This window comes from Micromys minutus, assembly GCF_963924665.1.
Source record: "Micromys minutus genome assembly, chromosome: 26".
Classification (NCBI taxonomy): domain Eukaryota; kingdom Metazoa; phylum Chordata; class Mammalia; order Rodentia; family Muridae; genus Micromys; species Micromys minutus.
Genome location: NC_137961.1, coordinates 1,188,393 through 1,207,683, shown reverse-complemented (window position 1 = coordinate 1,207,683; position 19,291 = coordinate 1,188,393). Strand labels below are relative to the sequence as shown.

The 19,291-nt window shown below is 39.8% G+C and overlaps 1 protein-coding gene across 3 annotated transcripts in view; it reads right to left on the bottom strand.

Moving 5' to 3' along the window:
• STAU2 (staufen double-stranded RNA binding protein 2) overlaps positions 1-19,291 on the bottom strand; it is a 131,273-nt gene that overhangs the window by 60,277 nt on the left and 51,705 nt on the right. The window lies entirely within an intron of this gene.

The window sequence follows — 19,291 nt, the reverse complement described above, 5'->3', positions numbered from 1 at the left end:
AAAATGTCGTATTTTTTAAATATGGCCATTTTATATTTCTGCATTATTTTCCTTTCTTGTCTGTTATTCCTCTTCTAAGTTCTTGTGTTGGGTATTCAATTAATTTTCATGGTATCATTTCCAACATAAGTGTAAACTGAGGAATTTGTCTTATATCCCTTCTGTTGTTCAAACTGTAATGTGCTCAAGAGGAAATACACTACAGTATATTCATCACTCCAGATGTCTGTGATGAAACCTGTTTCAGAGAACCTCAGTGTGTCTAGGAAGCACCGCGAGATAAGCACTGGGTTAGCTTATGTGTCCTTTCTGAGCCACCTGTTTAATCTGCTAAAGCTCTTAGTTTGAATATAAATTTACTTCATGTTTTTAAAATGTAATTAAAATGTTTTCCAAATACCTTTCATAAACTTGGAAGTAAATACTGGCAGAGGGAAGCTGTTGAGATTTAGAGTGGGAAAACAAATTCATCTATTATGATGCTGTTGGATTTAGAGTGGAATAAACTGAATCCATTGATCACACAGATGGAGTGGGGAAGAAGCCCATGTGAAGAATGACTAGAAATATAAATCTCTTGGCTTGCATCTACTTTTTCAGCTTTATGCAAGTGGCAATCTAGGTAGAAATTATTTCATTTTTCATGACTAGCTATACATTTATTTAGAAACAACTTTTCAAATAAATAAATAAATGTACATATACATACTGTGCACTTTAAAATCTTTTGTAAAATACTTAAAAGAAATATGATCTTAAATTTTTACCATATATTTACTATGTATAACCTGCTCAAAAAAAACCTATGGTATTCCCATGAGTAAGAAACCCACTAAGATATGAAGCTAATGCATGACGTGAAGCCTTCCACAGCTCAATCCCACCACAGGTTAACGCTTCTCTGGACATGCTCTTTGTGCATTGCTTGTGTAGAAAATCTCTCAAGTTCTGTCTACTAACAAAATAATGAAACGAATTGTAGAAAATAGTGTATTAATCAGACTATATTTAAAAGGTTTTTAAAAGAATATTTTCATGAATAAATTACCTCAGCAATAGCTAGAACACAAGACTCAAAAGCACAGAAGAAAGTGGAACACCTCCTCTATAGCATACTGAGCTCCAGAAACTGCTTTGTTACAATGTCCAACCCAGACATCTCCTCTAATGTTTTTGCTGGTCAAAATTAACTATCAACTTTGGATGCTTGCCCATGGCAATCCTCCCCCAAAGCAGCACAGAGACATTACATCAGCAGTGCTACAGCAAGACCAACGTGCTTTGACAGAGATGTGAGCAGAGACAAGACTTGCTGCAAGCTTGTACTAGGTTTTTCTTTCACTGAAATCTAAGTGGATCCGGTTGTACATCTGCATATAGTTTAATGATAACAATAACTTGTAAGCTAATAGATATTCACTGGAATATAAAAATTTACTTGGCATTTCCCCAGCTAATTGTTTTTACAGCTTGAGTTCACATTATGCATTGGCTGCGTTCATAAAAAAGTTAACATGAAGCAAATATTTTCAAACTAAATTCTATTTTCCCACTGTTGCCCAATATTTAATCTTGAGTTATATTTCTATAAGAAAATGTTACTTCTAACACATCATAAAAATTATAATTAAAATGCATTTGCCCAGGAACAGGTATATTTAATCAATTATTCTATAAAACATTTTATCTTCTCACCTGCAATAAAATGAGACTAATGGATAATTATTTTTGTTTCATATTCTCACAAGCATTAGAAGGAAATGTAGGCTTTAAAGAGCAACTGTAGGGCTTTTAAAGTAGCTTAAGAGAGCCAGGCCTGGTAATGCACGCCTTTAATCTCAGCACTGGAAAGGCAGAGGTAGGGGGACATCTATGAGTTCAAGCCATACTGGTCTACATGTAAAACTCTGTCTCAGAAAACAAACAAAAATAAATATAGAAGTACAATTTACAATTTATTAACTGGAACTACATCACAGTTTGGCTATCAGATTTCAGATTGTCAGACCAATGACAATAATCACTCTCAGACCTTCCAAACTTCTGCTGTTGGTAACACATTCTAGGGCTCTCACACTGGAATCATACATCTTCTTTAGGGTCAACACATTTTATGATTCAAGTATTTGTTTCAAGCAAATCAAAGAAGCTATGCATAGCTACCTGGATCTTGTATACAAGAATATAAAAAAAATTTTTGCTGTAAGAGGTGAAGAACTAGAACCTCTCAAAACTCTTCTACTGTCCTATTTTTAATTAGTACATTCTTAATTTATTATTTTCAGGCGTTGTAAGTTGAAATCCTCTATAGAGTATCACAGGACTCTGCACTCTTCTTCTCTGTATCACACAGATAATCCACGTATGCTTTTCCACCAAGTCAGTGTGAAGACAAACACTGAGCTAAAAGTCACCAGCCCATCCTTATCTTTGTCACATGCTACAAAGCAGAGCACAGCACAAGTGAGAGCCCCGGTAGTGAGGATGCTACTGTGCAGCCTGGCAGGATGGCTTTACACCTTCCATTACCATCAGCCTTACATAGGGATAAAACTGAGTGTGTCGAATTCTTATCTACACATACAACAGCTTTTTAGGATATTCTGAACAAGTCTCTCAAGATATCTTAATATCCCCAGATAGATATTTACATGAGTTTGCACACTGCAGAGGAAAAACAGGTGAGAGGTTGAGAGCCTGCTCAACCTTTTACCAGCAGGTGACGCATGGCACCAGAGGCTAGGAAGTTCCAGCTGTTCTCACTGTTCCTTCTGGGAAATTCCTTAGCCTTCTCAGAAGCACCAAATGCCTCTGTGGTGCTTCCACCCTTCCTGTGTTTCCTGGATTAGCCACAAGCTCCAAAAAGAACCAAGGGACCATGGTACTAATGCCACATTATCTGCTTAGAAAAAATCCAGGAAAGAGTGCAATCCTACAGGAAACATGTCCAAGCTTCCATCCACACACAGACAACATGTCTGCCCGAGGAGCAGCAGGTGGGCACTGTGGTTAGAATGGAGTCAGTGCAGCGATCAATGCTGTTTATGAGGTTGGAGATACGACCAAGCCAGACTTAGGTGAGGCCTTGCACTTGTCCTCTGACGAGGACAACACAGCTTCAGACTTCTACAGGAAACAAGGCTCAGTCAACAATGTCAGAACACTTGCAAACAGCAGGCAGAGGGCAGAAGATGTGCAGGCAAGCTCAGAGAAGCGCTGTTTCACAAAGCAGACACCACCAAGTACATCTCTGGACACTTTTAATGAATACGACTAACAAGTTTTAAATGCTCTTTTCTATGTCATAAAGGACATTAATTGACATGTTTTGAACTGTGTTCTGTACAGACTGTTCAGTGACCTGTCAATCACAGTGTATCATAGTGTAGCAGTCTGTCAACTCATTTGTCTTTGAAGAGATGCATCTTGAACAGAAAATATGAGAACGTCAGTGAATTGTAAGAAAATAAAGAGGTAGAAAAATTAAGGTTTTGGTAACTGAAGCCAAGAAAAAGCCTGGGAAATTAATGGGTAATGAGCTCCCAAGAAACTCAAACAATAAAAAACAGCAAGCCCTGATGAGAATAATACCTAAGATGACTAAATATACAGCCCTAGTATTACTGCCTAAGAACCTAAATCTCAGCTGAAGTCAGTAGACAGCTCAACGCTGAAGCTGCTCATTTTCACTGCAGCAAAAGAAGAGGAGGAAAAGCATCCAGGACAAGGAGGACAAAACAAGTTGATGGTAGGTATGATGGCAAGACCACGTCTAGACATCCTTGGAAATCAAAAACCAACATGGTAGGCTGATTAGGACTTAAGCGAGATTAGAAGACAATACAATTTATTTTTATTTTAAAGTGGGCTGTGCCAACAACTAATGCTACCATAATGTCTGTACTGATTTGGAGAAAGCATCCCATGTGTTCTTTAAAAAAAAAGAAAAAAACAGGGTGCCAAGCAAAGCTAGTAAGTCATTCTGATCCAGAGAGTATAAGGTTCCTTAACCACATGAGAAAGCAATACAGAGCTCTGGAAACCTGAGATGTATGTGGGACTGCAGACTGAGTCTTCAACCAATTATACTTATTGTTTTTGTCATTCCTTTTTAAAAATCACTCAAGAGAACAAAAGGAAGGTTGTAAATAATCTTATTTACAACAGATGGAACTTCTTGGGAGACCTTTGGAGAAACCTACAGTCACCACCTGAGAGTCAGGCCTCTGAGAAGGCCTCCAGGACAGTGATCAGGACTGACAGGAGCGCAGCCGCAGCGAGCTCTCAGGAAGCACAATCACCCCAGTTACGTGCAAGGAATTCCAGGCAGAAACCAGACTCTTGGGCACTGATGAACTCATGACTGGATTTGTCAAGTTGGGTGAAGGGCTGTCCTCTAATCGCACTGGCCACTGATCTCTTGCTCTATCACAATGTAATTCAAGTGAAAGCAAATCAGCACATCTTCCCAAGGCTAAGCAGCCAGGACGCCTGCAAATACTTGGAAACCTTGCACGACACCACGTAACTGTTCAATTAAGAAAAATGGTCAGAGTAAGTGTCTGGCATCTAGCATGATATCTAGCACTTGGAAGAAACCCAATAAAGATGCTAGATGAGGGGGTGGATAATAGCTAACACTTGCTAAGTAGTTTACTAGCTGCCAGCACTGGACATTCAGTAACTCACTTAATATTTCCAATAGTCCTCAGCAGTAAATGTTAATACTGCTTCCATTTTCAGCCATAGAAACTAGAACGGACTCTGAGAGTCTTGGCATAATTTGGAGCTAGTTTTCAAATACAGGCACAGGCCTCTACAGCCTTGACTGTCATATCCTAGCACTGTTCTCCTCTCTAGAGAAGTGGATGGAAGATGGAAGGATGGGAAGTAAACTCACAGTCATGCCCTCAGCTTCTAGGGCATGCAAATCAGATTTAGAGAATGGTCCACACAAAGTGAGAGAAGCACGTGGGGCCTTGTAATGGAGGATGGGATTCGTATGCACCTCCTTAACTCTGAGCATCATCTCTGAAACATGCTTTCAGCAATGCTGGCATGGCAGGTGGGGGAAACGTGGGGCCGTGGCTCTTAGAGGTTAACTACGGCAACGGATGGACTCTGGGATCCCTAAGACGGGGAACCACGGCCTCAAGTGGAGACTCACTGTTGAGCCTACCAGGTCCCAAGAGACAGCTCCAAACTCAAGGTCACACTGACTGGTCTGGCTAAACTCAGCAGGTTATAAACCGAAACAGTTAGAACAAGAGTGTGAGAAAAATTTATAGGGAAGGGGGAAGTAAGCAGGAGCAGTAGAGAGATGGCGAAAGGTGAGAGTCATCAATATGATGATATACATGTGTGACACTTCCAGGAAGGTAGGTAGGTAGATAAGACAGATAGATAAACGGACAGTGAGACAGACAACCTAAAAACTGGGGCTAGGCCACAGGTCAGACAGCAAAAAGACAAACTAGATCTCTAAAACTCACATTAAAAAAAAAAAATCAAGCAATGGTGCCGCATATCCCTGCACTCACAGGATGTAGGAGGCAGGGACACAGGTGGGTCTCTGAGGTCGAGGCCAGCCTGGTCTAGTGAGCTCCAGGACATCTGAAGGCATGAAGAAAAACCCTATCTCAACAAAACAAACAACACAACCAAGTATACTTACAATCCCAGGGCTGGGAAATGAGAGACATCCCTGAGACTTGCTGGCCAACCAACCTGTCTTATTTGGCACCTTCTAGTCCAGTGAAGAACTGTGTCTCAAAAAAGAAAAGCTAGATAATACCTAAGAACAACACACAATGATATCCTCTGGTTCCCAAGTGTATGTGCATACTCCCAAGTGTACGTACACACACACACACACACCAAACATGAAATGCTGAATGTCCAAAAATACAAGTTGGGTTATAAATTATGGAGTAATCACACAGTGGAAAACAAATAAACAATTCTTAAGTAAAGGAAGTAAAAATTATTCCTAGTCTGACTGACCAAGTAAGCTCTCATTGGAAAGATTCTCCTACAGGACACTACAGACTCTGAATAGAATACAAAAAACAAAACTGTTTCAAGTCCTAAAGAGTGAAAAATTAGTCTGGGAACAGAGTTAACATTTGGAAAACTGATAAAACATGAAAAAGGAAACCCTAGAGAAAACTTGCCTTCTATGTATGAAGCTCTGCCCAATCTTTAGCTGACCCATGAACTATATACATGCATGGGGTAGACACAAAACAACCCAGCTGAGACTCTGAAATGTAAGCTGTTGCCCAAGAAAAAGAGAGGTTTTGTTTGTTGGTTTGATAGGCTGTGGAGAATAAACTGCTTTTGTAAATGATTTTTAGGCATTTCAGACAATTCAGACTTTGGAGAACGTCCCATTTCCAGCTTTTGAGTGTGGATGTTCCACCTGCATCAGCTTCTCCTTTCTTAGGAAATGCTGCACTGCTTGGAATGGGAATGGTTCTCAGCACTTGCAGGCTGGAGAAGGCTCCTCAGACGAAAGCACTCCCTCCACGCATAGCCTGAGACCCGAACTCAATTCCCAGACCCATGTAGTGGACAAAAAGAACGAGTTGTCACACAATTTGTCCTGTGGCCTCCAAGAGCACTCCACTGCATATGCACACTCACACAAATGCCCACAAAATATATAAACAAACAAGAGTGCCCTCCCCTTTTTTAAGGAAAAGAAACACTTGAATTTTAAAGTACAATTTCTAATTAATTGGACCAACTCAGCCCATTAAGTATACTACTTGGGACATTTGAAATATTCTTGGTGAAATAGTCCACCAAAGTAACTTCACTTCACTGACATTTTAAACCAAATTTGCAAAATAAAGTCATGTTTCCCAAGGTGTTCTTGCAGTGCCTATATCTCACCACAGTTTACTTACTTTTAGAAAATCTCTAGGAGCCAGAAAGATGGCTCAGAGGGCTGGGGCACTTACCACCAAGTTCAGTGACCTGAACTCAAACCTCAAGAACTGCATGCACAGTGGGAGGAGAGAACCAACTCCCTGAAGTGACCTTTGACCTCTACATGTGTGCTGTGCTGTGTCTGCACCCACACTTTCACAAATAAATGAAACTAATTTTAAAAGTGAACTTCTGACATTGCTGACCAAACTGAAGAAGACTGACTATTTCTGAAAACAAAAACAAAAACAAAAATGCTTGTTGCACAACCAATTTCATAAGAAATTCTACAATGTATTTTAGTTATATTTAAATCATTATTAAATATAACTTCCCTATAAATCAAGTATATAAGGAACATACAAAAGTATTCAAATTTCTGTCTCTTCTGCAAAGAACTATTTTGCAAACCCAAGTGCTTCTTAATATAATATGCACTATCACACACTATTAACCAGTCTACAGGGAAAAGGAAGAAAATTAAAACTAAAACAAACACACTTATCTACCAGAAAATGACAAAGTACAGGGTCATCATGGACAAATGTAAACTGAAAAAAATTTAAAAGACACTGATTTGAAGTCTTTGTTCTACATAAAACAGCTCTCTATATTCCATAAACTCATCTAAAAAAAAAAAAAACCCTAAATTAGACCACTCATTAAGATAAATCAGGGCATCCTAACTTCCTGAGCAGACCTAGAGAACAGATATTTCACTCTTTAAGCCAATGTGAGCACACAAACTTGGAGCCCTTGCAGAGCTGGAGAGCAGAAGTGACGCCTCATGGATGGGTGGGGTTATGGACTGTGTCAGCTGATGAATGAAAACGGCCATCTAAATTCCATGTAATTTCCACACATCAAAATATGACTGTTTATGTTTTTACTTTAAAATTTTCAAACTTAAATCGTGGGCTGACAACAGAGAAATGGGCGGTGCTTACCATACCCAGCTTAGAAATGTGGTTACTGGAAACCCTACCCAGACATTCACTTAATAACAGAACTTAAGTGACTCTGCTTTTCACTCTTCCACCATTTCTGTCAAAACAAACCAACCAACCAACCAAAATTCTAAAACACCATCATCTGCAAAATAACAACTGAAGCAGAGCTACAGTGTATCCTTACACGGAAACATGCGGCAGCAGAAAAAAGAAGTGTTACTTCACTGTACATTTCATGCCGTAGCTCTCACTCAGAATTACATCACTGGTCACTTTTATGCCCATCTTGGAGCTCCATTAGCCTTCAGCACCTGCACCCACACACACACACCTACATACAGACATATACACATGTACAGAATTAAAACATAAGATACATAGTTTCAAACCCCATATTGTAAAAACTGGACAAGAAAACCTCAAGCCCAACCCTATGCAGACTTAGGATATAACCATTTATAATAAGGAAATATAGTGACATTAAAAACACAGGTTCAAAGCTCAAAGAAAATTGTATACTGGATATTTACTGAATACCTATTACCATGGTGAGAGCAGAGATGAGGAAAAGATTTCTTGGCTTCCTGTGTTCTGTCTCCTTTGGGGGCAGGCTTTATCTACAGCTTTACAGACTAGAGAGGCTGCTACTGGAACACATGCCCCTCTTTTTTATTTTTGAGACAGAATTTTTCTGTATATCCCTGGCTGTTCTGAAACTCACACTGTGGACCAGGCTGGCTTCAAACTCAAAGATCCTCCTGCCTCTGCCTCCTGAGGGCTGGGATTAAAGGTGTGTGCCACCATGTCCGGCTCTATTGTGAGTGTGCAGCTACATGCAATTCATATAATTCCCTTTTCAAATAAAAATATTTACAACAATTCCCATGTCATTAATATGCATTCCTTTAATAAGTTTGTATGGTATTCCACTGTGGTGCTATATTGTAATCTGTTATTTTTATTGTGGATTTCATTGTTAGTCATTAATCATGAAATAACAGTAGCAGAAATGTCAAACCTGTAGAAGATTTCAAACACAAAATTAGTGCATAGAACATTAAAAGAAAAGAAGCTATTGGGGAATTGGTCCTACTCAGTGAGACTTAATATACTTCAATGCTATCAGACAGCATCGACCTGTAACTGCTATCTTTTAGTTAGTTTTCATTTCCATGACAAAGGCAACTTTTTGTTTCTGTGGCCAAGTCAACTTATAAAAAGAAAGCATTAAATCTGGTGGCGCATGGTTCCAGAGGATTACCGTTGATGGTCACCATGGCAGGGAACAGGGCAGCAGGCAGAAAGGCATGGCTCTGGGGCATCAGCTGAAAGCTTAAATCTGATCCACAAGCAGAAGGCAGAGACCTGTACAAGGACCAACTGAGGATGGTGTGAGCTTCCGAAACCTCAGAGTCTACCCCCAGACTGTGGTAGCCCCAGTACAGCTGCCCGGCGTGAGAGTTCACGTGGAGTCTCATCTTCTCACATAAAGCTTTCAAGTCTCCAGCTCTTGGTAGTGGGTTGAGGTTACTGCCATGCACTGAGGTGGGAAATAGAGCAGTCAGGTTTGGAATGCAGTTAAAACTCTGAGCATAGACATGTTTAAAGATAGCCAGGAGAAACTGCCAAGTATGTGTCTGATAGAGGAGACTCTACCTCAAGGGTGATACAGAGCAGAGAGGGAAGGACGGGAACTGACTTCATGCACAACATTCTGCTCTTCCAGACCTACTGTGTCTCTGACTTCACTGCAGCAGATGTCAGGGTGATCTGTCACCCCACAGACGGCCAGCACTGACAGAGCTGATCTGGCTAGGCTGGAATACCCTTCCCCTTTCACAGCATGTCTCCCATCAAGGGCATATCGGCTCTCCACAGAGCCTTTCCAGGGTTATCTCGCTCCAGCGCTATTATGGCATTTTCCAAAAAAACATCACCAACCCTGTGCAACCTAAATGTAACCATTTCAGTCTTGCTTTTCATGTTTCCTTCTTTCAAACTGCATTCCAGGACTGGAGAAATGGCTCGGAGGTTAAGAACACTGGGAGGTCTTTCAGAAGTCCTGTGTTCAAGTCCCAGCAACCACATGGCGGCTCACAACCACCTATAAGGGGATCTGATACCCTCTTCTGACATGCAGGCCTACATGCAGATAGAGCACTCATGTACAAAACAATAAGTAAATAAATCTGTAAGAAAACCCCATTCTACCGCACCCTCCAACGCTGACATGGCCCACCCCACACTGCTTGGTGTCAGCTCTGTTGCCAGTGGAAATAAACAAGGAGGAACAAGAGTTTGAGATTATTGGAGAGTTTCCTCCAATAGCTAGGTCTTCCAGGGCTATCCTACAGAATTTAGTTATTCTCTTCACAGCATCGGGAGTACACAGGAGAAACGGATGTCTTTCTGTAGGAGGAGACGTGGTGATTTGCATAGAGAAGCAATAGAGGTGGTTGTGGCTACATGGATTAGAAGATTGCTGTGAGAGAATAAAACAAATAAAAAAGCAAGTTACTGGTTCAGGTGCTGTAGTAGGCATGAAAAAAGGAAGAAAAGCTGACAGTCTCCTGGAAAAGTACTTATCTGCAAGTGTATTCAAATGCCCTACATTCCTGAAGAGATGCTTATCTAACCTGCACTAGAGGTTAGAAGAAGTCTCAGAGTGTGTTTGAAAGATTTGGGGCTTTTTTTGAATGTTAATGAGTATTGCACCAAAGAATGTAATGTGCAATTTGGGGCAGTGTTAAGGCAAACCAATAGGGCATGGATCTTGTTACATTATTGATGATGATGCAGAGGAAATAAAAGTTTCTATGGCTCGCTTAACACCTACTTACAGGTGAGAGCCAGAATGGCTATTCTCACTGTATAGTTAGTTCACTGTATGCTCATTGGGATGTATAGACTTCGGGTCTAGTTTATGTTGGTCTGTAGTATTTTTTATTTGTAAGGGTTTTTCATAATAAATTTTGTTAAAATATCAGAAAAAAAGCTGTAATTACTGAAAGGTAAGTTACGATTAAACACATTTTCCTTGATTCTGTCCTCTGGCAGTCTTGATGTTTTGGTATTACCATATGGAACATGACTAACTACAAAAATGCAAGGACTCCTGTGGCCAAGTTTTAATACTAAATCACACTGAAAGTTAATGGAGTTCCAAGTTTGGCATAAAAGTAACTAATAAATTCAATAAGCAAAGTTACATAGAGTAAGTTTAACTGTGTGAGATTTATGACATGAAATGTACAATGAAATAACACTTTTCTTTTTTTCTTTCTTTTCCTGACTCACATGATGAGCTTTTTGATAAAGCTAACCTAATGTGTGGTTTTACAGATGTCTTGTCTTCCAATTCTTTACCCCAGGAAACAGTAAATAAACAGTGCTAATCTGGAGTCAAAACTTCCCAATCTTTGCCAAGAAGCACGGCTGTGTCTAAGGCTGAGAAGGTAAAGAGAACAAAGGAACTATAGTAACACTGTCCCAGTTTCCACTAAAAAAGTTCAAATGGGAGGTTTAATTTTACCTAAAAACATTCAATTTGCCTAAACAATAAGATATTAAACCCATAACTCAAAGCAGAGACTGTAAAAGACTGTAAAAACACAAAGCCCTGCAGCTCTCTGATGGCTCAGGGTAAATAGTTTCACCTGTGTTATTCCAGAAACAAGGCAACAAGCACAACTTCAGTATTCTGTAAATAAAAATATTACACTAAATGCCAAAGAAAAGGAATTTGAACTCTGTGTGTGCCCAAGGTCACAGGTGAGCTCTGACTGCTTTCTCCACCTCAGTATTCTTCATGCCTCCATACTTCTGAGGTTAGCAAGCTTTGTCAGAGGGCCAGGCTATAAGCAGCTGGAGTTTTGCAGGACGTACAGCCGCTGTTACAGTGATCTAGCTGTGCCAGCGTGGGACAAGAGCCATAGACAAACAAGCAGCTATGGCTGCGCTGTGCTGTGTTCCTGTCAGCACATGCCAGTGTCACCTAGCTTCATGAGCTCTATCTTCCTTCTTTTAATACTTTCTCAGCTATTTAGAAATGAAAAAAACTATTCCTAATTTGCAGGCCACACAAAACAAGCAAAGCACATCTGGGACCATGGGCCCCAGTGTGGCCACCTCTGTTCTTTTCTATTCTATTTATCGATTGTCCTTTTCTGTTGTATTGCTCTGTATCTGTCAACATTCCAGTATCTACTGATTTAGTCATGTAGGGTTTTTTCCTCCTAACATGGCCTCTTAAAGCCTGGGTTAGCCTCAAACTCACTATATAGCTGAACATGACCTGGAACTTCTGATCCTGCATTCCTTCCTCTTCCCAAATGCATGTACCAGATTCATGTGGTGCTGGTGATTAAATGCAGGGCCCTAGAATGCTAGGCAAGCATTCAACCAACTAAACTATATCCCTAAACCACAAAACAGTTTTACAAGTAGTAAAGTCAAATACTGTGATTCCTCACACTCTGTTCCTTTCAAAATGGCCTTGTTTACTAGCAGCCTTTTGCACATCTATAAAATTCAGTGTTGTTAAATGAACAGGTAGGACATTCATGGAAACTGTACTTCACCTTCTTGTTAACTTCTGGAGAAGTGATCATCTTAATCATGAAGAATCTTCCTTAGTAGGAACAATTATGTTATAGCTCTCAACACACATCTTGTGCACTTATTCTGTTAATTTGACTTATAAACATGTTTTATGTGATTGGAACTGCCCAGCTTTCAAGATCACTAAGTGGAACTACCATTGAGTTTTCTCGTATACTGATCTTGTATCCTGTGACCTTACTAAACTCCCTTATTCTAGCAGCGTATGTCAGTGTCTTGGTCTTGACTGCACAAAATGCATCTAGTCCAGCACTTTTCAACCTGTGGATTACAACCCCCTTGGGCATTCAGGACCCTTTCATGGGACTCCCCTAAGACTATTAGAAAACACAGGTACTTACATTACAATTCATAACAGTAGCAAAGTTACAGTCATGAAGTGGCAATGAGTAACAATCTTATGGTTGGGGTCACAACATCAGGAACTGTATTAAAAGACCACAGCACTGGGGAGGTTGAGAACCACTGATCTAGACTATTAGCATAAAGCCTAATGTCAGCTAGAAATGATTTCCAGAGCCCCTACCTTCTATCCCAGTTTGCTAAATCTATACCATGAATAAGTGCTAGCTTATAAAATGGTTTTTCCTCTTCTAATGAAATGTTCATATAGTTTCCCTCCATTTAATTAATACAGTTGATTATTTTTATTACTATACTAAACTAATCTTGTCTTCCCAAAACAAGTTTCATTTAGTTGTGGTAATATTACATTAGGTAAATAATTTACCTTGCTAATACTTTTTTAAAGATGCTTGTTTACATCTGTGGCCATACAGGTTATTAAGGTCATTCTTGTCCATTCTTGGTTTGGCCATGTATTCAGATTCTCTTCTCTGGCTTACCAGTATTTTTAGAAGGTAGTGTATTTTAACTATGTCTCAGTTATTTAGACTTATTTCTCTTCATTAAGAAGAGTCTAACATTGCAGAGCCACATACAAACATGAGAAAAACATTTTTAAATGTACTCTCAGTTTTCTTTCACTTCTATATTTATTCTATGGGGTGTTACCATTAAAACGAGAATTACTTTTATGTATATGACATGCTAAATAAAAGGAACATATTCCCCAAACAAAGGGATACAGTATACCAAATGTAAAGCCATCTTTAACTGTCAGAAAAAGTTCCTACTTTTCACCACTCATGCTTACTCCATTTATCCAAAAAGACATTAAAGCTGCTTATTGACTTTTTTCTACATCAAATCATATGAAATCAGTATATCAATTTAAAAAAAGGTTGAGTGCTGGTCATTTTAGAACGTTCAACCTCTCATTTATGTTAGCCTCTGCCCTTCAGTGACGAAAGAGAACACTAGACTCTTTAGCAATGCACAAGCCCCACCTAGTGGCCAAAACCAAAATGGCACGTTTCATTTTCTCTACCCCAAGGCTACTATACAGACTAAGATGTCACTATGAGTCACATCAGGAGGAGTGTGTTTCTTTGAAAAGAAAGTCTGATGAAGAAATAACACAAGGGCAAAAAAAGGAAGGATTCAAACAAGGAAATCCCTGTATCAAGCTTGCCTGAGGGTCTGCCTAACAAATGTCCCCGTTACGTGTGGCAAACCCCATTCTCATAAAGCATGGTCTGAGTGGTAGACATTTCAAAATCTTGTCAGAACAAGGGGCTGAAAGGCCTCCTACCAAGCAATAATACTTTTTCGTGTGTAAATAGACAATACTGATCAACTATTAATAGGATGCCTAATTTAAGTCATTTTATTCTTTTACACATCATTTATTTATAAAGAGGTGGCAGAAACAAAGGTGCCACCTGCCAAACAAACCTGATGGCCGGAGTCAGATTTCCAAACCCACAAAAGAGGAAAGCAATGACTCCTGTAAGGCTGTCCTCTGACCCCCATGCATGCACGATGGCATAACTGTAAGACACACACACACACACACACACACAGAGGGGGGGGGGCAGGGAGAGGGAGAGGGAGAGGGAGGGAGGGAGGGAGGGAGGGAAGGAAGGAGGGAGGGAGGGAGACAGAGAAGTTTGAAAAGAGAACCTTTTACAGATGACAGATGACATGCCGAAATGCATGCACTGTGAATAAAGCCTGTGGGTTAAAGGTATAGCACCAGGCCTACTGTGCTAGTGGAAGACATGCCTTTTTGGAAGTTGGGCCTCTACGGAAGTGGCCCAGTCATATGAAGGTGTGCCACTGAAAGGGACACTGAGGCGCTGGAGAGATGGTTCAGAGGTTATGAGCATTTGCTGCTTTTGCAGTGGAGCTGAGTTCAATTCCCATTTCCCACATGGCAGCTCACAACCATCTGTAACTCCAATCCCAGAGAACCTAGTGTTCTCTCTTGTCAGAAGCATGTGGGTCAGAACACACCTGTGACCAGAGGACTTAAGAGGTAAGGCAGGAGGATTAGGAATTCAAAGCTAGCCATGGCTACACTGTAAGCTCCTATAGAAGACCTTTTCTACAAGGTCCTCTTTATTGCCAGGTTAGCCTCAAATTTATGTTATCTTTCTGTCTCAACCTGTCAAATGGGCAAAGTCTAGGGTTACAGGCAAAAGTCCCAGGCCCAGCTGACGATTTTGTCACGGTAACAGAAAGATCATTAACACATGCATAAGCTGTTCTCCAGCCTTCCCTTAGCTGCCCAGTCTTTTGACACTATCTACAAGCATGTTGGGCTATATTCATAACTCTCCCAGGACACGTGCACATTTGACACTATCTACAAGCATGATGGGCTATATTCATAACTCTCCCAGGACACGTGCACACGTGGCATATAGGCTAGGCACACCTCCTCAGGTTGTCACTTGGACATCAAGTGCTTTCTATTTGTGAAATATCAATTAGGGCCTCAGACAAAGAGAAAAACAACACAAGATGCAGCTACCGCCAAACATCTTGTGTGTTAACAGGAGACAAGTACTTCAGAATCCAGCCTGTATCACAAAGTTGTACAGGAGGAAACCTCGACACTTAAAAAACAGAACAGAGGAAAATAACATTCCTCTAGATGAGCTGAAGCAGAGAAAATCCAACAGCAAAGAACAAGGAAAACAGTAGGTAATTGTTATTTATACTATCTTAAGTAGTAAATGAGAGACGTTTTCAGAAGTAACCCTAAATGATCTGTGTCTTGGACGTAACCTCTCAGTCTCTTTGGAGCCTGCCAAGAGGAGGACTGCCTACAATCCTGTGCTCCACATTTTCAGAGCAGCTTCTAGCTGAAGCTGTCATCAGCAAATTAAGGTCACATATGAAATCGTAATCTTCAGAGCTTATTGAGTAATGCTGCCTTTCTGAGAAGAAGGCTTTCCAGCTGAAACTGGCTTGGCATCTTGGGGTATCACCTCTTGGAGCCTTTTACCCTGTTATCAGCAGAAAATCATGAAGAATGCAGAAACAGAAAGGGATAGGGCTCCTGATACGAGGGGCCTTTTGGAGAACATGTAGGTCCAATGCTTCCCCATGGAATACACAACTCAGATCTCGGAATTAGAAATGAAAGGAAAATATTAACATTCTTAACAACATCTAGAAAAGAAAGTAAAACAAAGTACATCCCATGATCCTCCCACCACCTCTGTTCCTCCTGGCGCCTCTGTTCTAGACATAGTCTGCTGGTCAAGGCAGCCACAGCCAGGCGGCCCCTCCCTGCTTCCTTTCACAGGGTTCTTTATGTCTGCCCATTGCTTTCTCAAGTGTGCCTCCTCTGTGACTGGACCCCTCTTACCCACTGCCCCTTCCTCTAGAATGAGAACACATAAACACCAGGATTACTATCTGATAATCCATCACTTTAGTGCCATATTGCTTTATTTGAAAATAAATTCACTAGTCAAAATTTTAGTAAACAACCAGAGATAACAAAATGCAACAAAAATAGTGTTAAAACAAAACTGCTGTCATGAATCCATTCATTACATTACAGTAAAAAGAAGTGTCTCGGTCTGGGCACTGTGAGAATAAGGACAGAGATTCCTCAAGAGTCAAAACCAGAGACACTTGCTTACTCTTGTTTCCTGATCCAATATTCACAATAAGCAAGATATATACCGACTGGGTGAGAAAATGTGGTGTGCATATGCAATGGAGTTTTATTCACCCAAAAACAAGAACAAACCTTAATCTTTAGCAGGAAAATGGAACAGGAGATCATCATGTTACACAGAATAAGACTCAGAAAGACATATACCATGTTTACTTTCATATACAGAATCTGTATTTTTTTTAAAGGCAGAAATATAGACAGGGTACTCTTTTGGAAAAGAAATGGGGTCAGAAGAAGGGGAAAGGGAGAAATAAGAAAGGATAGTAATTAAATTATATACAGTTATAAAATATCACAATAAAGTCTGCTATTTTGCTCAATTAGCATATACTATTTTAAAAGAGAAAAACAGGAGCTATATATTGGGATGCCAGTGTGGGTTACACGCAGAACACAATGTCAGCCTAAATAAGGTGGCAGAAGTCTCTCTACTCTCTCCCCAAAATCAGATAAACTAAACAGTGGGGAAAGTAAAAGTGAAAGCTATTTCATGTTCAGATGGACTGAGCGCACCTCACTCGCTCTACTGTACTGAGCAGCAGCAAAAGCTCTCTGGATGCTGGGAGCCATAGCCAGGCTGAGGGTGGGTCATACTCTCTGAGAACAGCACCCAAGTGGAGCCCAAGTCAGAAACCATCATCCAGGCCAAGTCCAGGCAGGTGAGGAGGCCACACAGAGCAGCCAGAGGACTAACCTTCCATGCAATGTACCTTCCCAGCATAAAGTAAGACAGTGAGACGGAAGCACAGAGAGAGCCTGGGACTGGACAGGAGTTATTTACTTAACAGTAACTCCTAAAGGAACCAATCAGAATTTGAACAGTACTATTTTAAATGACAATAGTTCATTTCTACTACCAAACAAGGCACTATGAAACACTAAGTTAGATATAAACTTAAATAATCATAAACTGAATGTTAATAATGTGAACACAAGCATTTAAAAACTAGTCAGTGTTAGACACCTGAGAACAACCCTGCTTGGTAGCATCACAGAAAGCTTTAAATTTCACTTTTTAACTATCAAGCACAGCAACGTATTTCAAATTCACACCTGTAATTTGTTGTAAAAACAAAACACATTCCCATAGTCTATAAAAAATGAAAACAACATTTTTTCCATAGTATTCTTCCTCTTTACTTGGCTTTCTTCCATGTCCTAGGCATTTCAAACATATAGAAGGGTAGGCAAAATATTTTAAAAATTCTCACTGTAACAATTCAAAAATAAATATTTATGAATTTACAGAATGACTTTAGAATATTTCTTTTAAAAATGAAAATTGCCAAATCCAATTAAAATTCAAGATTTTTTCTCCATAGAAAATTATTAAAATTAGTAAATATCTTTGTGACCTGTCTTTTAACAAAAAATTAGGACAAACTCTTAATGTAACTGAGTAATAGGCTATTCTTAATTGTAATATTCCTCCTATAGTAATCTACATCTAGGAAATGACACTATTTGTAAATAAACATAACAAAAAGATTTTTAATGCTATTTACTACAGCGTTTGTCTGTAACCCAAGGGAGGAAGGAGGTAGGAAACAGTTCAGATGTCAGAATGATGTATGCAGTTATAAATACACCTTGCTCAGATGAGGCATTCTATAGCCAGCAAAAGTCTCCAAAAGACTAATAGCATGTTACATGGTCACTATGTTGGGTGAAAAAAGAACCACATTGCACACACAGATTAAACAAATTAAGATACAGTCATACTGTTCAACAATTAAGAAAGAGAAAACCCAGATATAAGCAGTATTAATAAATCTTAAAACAAAGCAAGAAAATCATCAGTCACAGTAAAAGAAGCTAGAGAAAATATGGGCAACATCTATTTATATGACAGAATTAATCTGTGACAAGATATCGGAGGTTATTTCTGGAAAGGGGTGTGTTGTGGACATGGAAATCTAAGGAAACCCTGCCAGGATGGCAAATGCATCAAGACACAGATATGTTAAGTCAGTGAAGAGCGAACAGATGCACATGTACATGAGGTCATCAAGATACACACTGAAGATCTGTTCAATATGTTTATTGAACATATATGTGTATTACTGAACAACTCAATTTCAGTTAAACACATTTATACACAAAGCGTAATTTAAAGTAAATTAAAACAGAGTAGTGAGCTCTAAGACTGCAAAATATTTCTATTTCTTTACCTTCTAGCATTTTCTACATTTTCTATAATAATGAATTTTGTATAACTTTTACAGTAAGTATTGTGTTGGTTTGAATAAAAATGGCCCCCATAGGTCTATAGAGAGTGGCACTGTTAGGGGCGTGGCCTTGGAGTGGGCGTGGCCTTTCTGGAGTAGTTGTGGGGTTGTTAGAGGACTATGTTGTTGGGTCACTGTCTCTTCCTGCTGCCTGAGGAACAAGATGTAGAACTCTCAGCTACCTCTTGTAGCTGTGGTCATGGTGACTCTTCATAGCAGTAGAATCCCCCTCACTAAAACAGAGATCTTGTTTTCATTTTGAAGTTTCTATCACACTTGTAAAGTTACACTTGAACTATCACAATTGCACCATATGTAACAAAGACTTAGTAAAGCCTTCTCTCCAAGGAAGTATAAATCACAAACACACAAGGCCATGAATGCAGTCAAAGGATCAGGAAAGGCAGACACCAAGTTTATCATGGTGAGGAGAGGAGAATGCCTCGTGGCTGGTGGTACTGTAACCTGCAAACACCCTGAAGCCTGCATAATTAGTAAGGAAGGTTTCTGAAGCTACAAGT